The sequence below is a fragment of the Hyaena hyaena genome, unplaced genomic scaffold, assembly GCF_003009895.1.
Source record: "Hyaena hyaena isolate Hyena2069 unplaced genomic scaffold, ASM300989v1 scaffold_58, whole genome shotgun sequence".
NCBI classification, from domain to species: domain Eukaryota; kingdom Metazoa; phylum Chordata; class Mammalia; order Carnivora; family Hyaenidae; genus Hyaena; species Hyaena hyaena.
In genome coordinates this window covers 817659-819062 of record NW_024080689.1, presented here as the reverse complement: position 1 = coordinate 819062, position 1404 = coordinate 817659, and the positions used below count along the sequence as shown (strand labels likewise).

General features: G+C 44.1%; 1 non-coding gene across 1 annotated transcript; it reads right to left on the bottom strand.

Moving 5' to 3' along the window:
- Window positions 1-512: 512 nt before the first annotated feature.
- On the bottom strand, window positions 513-585 carry TRNAK-CUU. The gene has a single exon. It is a non-coding gene; the product is annotated as a tRNA-Lys (tRNA).
- Between the last annotated feature and the right edge of the window lie 819 nt (window positions 586-1404).

Below are 1404 nucleotides of genomic sequence, written 5' to 3'. Positions count from 1 at the left end.
ATACATATGTTTACAATATCTGTGTGTGTTGTGTGCAGCAAAATGAATGGAAGAAAGTTACCTAAAATTTTTTAATGTTTATTTGTTTTTGACAGAGAGAGAGAGAAAGAGAGAGAGAGAGAGAGAGAGAGCACAAGCTGGGGAGGGGCAGAGAGATGAGGAGACACAGAATCTACAGGCTCTAGGCTCTGAGCTGTCAGCAGAGAGAGCTGATGCGGGGCTCAAACTCACAAACTGAGATCATGCCCTGAGCCGAAGTCAGAGGCTTAACCAACTGAGCCACCCACGCGCTCCTACCCTAGATTTTCCACCACAACAGTGGTGGTGAGTCTAGGCAATTTTTCAAATGCCTTTTACTTTTATGCACTTTCCAAATTTTCTTTAAAGAACACACATTACTTTTTAATGGGAAAAATAGAATTTAATGTTCTAATTTTTAAAAGAAGTAGAGCTAGGCACCTCTTTAAAAAATTTTTTTTTTAATTAATTTTATTTATTGAAAGTAGGCTCCATGCCCAATGTGGGGCTTGAACTCATGACCTTCAGATCAAGAGTCTCATGCTCTACCGACTGAGCCAGCCAGGCACCCCCAAGGGCTCATTTTGAACAAAGTTGCTGTACATCCCCTAAAACAAAGCAGCAGATGCTGTGGCCATTGTCCAGCACAGCCTCGGCCAGGAAGAAGCCCCAGTCATACAGAGATTGGTTTAAATTATGTAGACTCAGGCTTGAATGGGGGGAATATAGCTGGACACACCACTTAAGGGCCAGTCTGCCATCAGCCCCTCTTTCTTCACCAGGCAGTGTATTTACCACTCTTTAACATGCAGATGATGTAGGAGCACTTGGGTGGCTCAGTCGATTAAGGGTCTGACTCTTGATTTTTCGCTCAGGTCACCATCTCACGGGGGCATGAGTTCAAGCCCCACATTGCACTGACGGTACATGGAGCCTGCTTGAAATTCTCTCTCATCTCTTTCTGCCCCTGCTTCTGCTCACGCTCGCATGTGTGCTTTCTCTCTCTCTTTTTTTCTCTCTCTCAAAACAATACATAAATAATTTTAAAAACACGCAGAGAATGTATTAGTTCCATTTGTAATGAGGGAATCGGTAAATTGGGTTGCAGCAGGGGCCGGTGGGCTGAGTGAGTAGGAGCTGTTCCCCCTTGGCGGGCAGGCCATCTCTGGTCTGCCGAGTTCTCATCACTCTCTGCTGTATCCCTTATGAGTCAATTATTCCTGCCTTTGAGGAGACACAATTTCTAGGTTATCTTTACTCTTAGCCTAACACGTGTGTTCATCTAATTAGGAGGTAATGGGGGAGAGTGAGGACTATGTTGAATCAAAGAGCATAAGCTTCATCTATAAATAAATAAATAAACCCACCAGATCATGGGCAGGGACT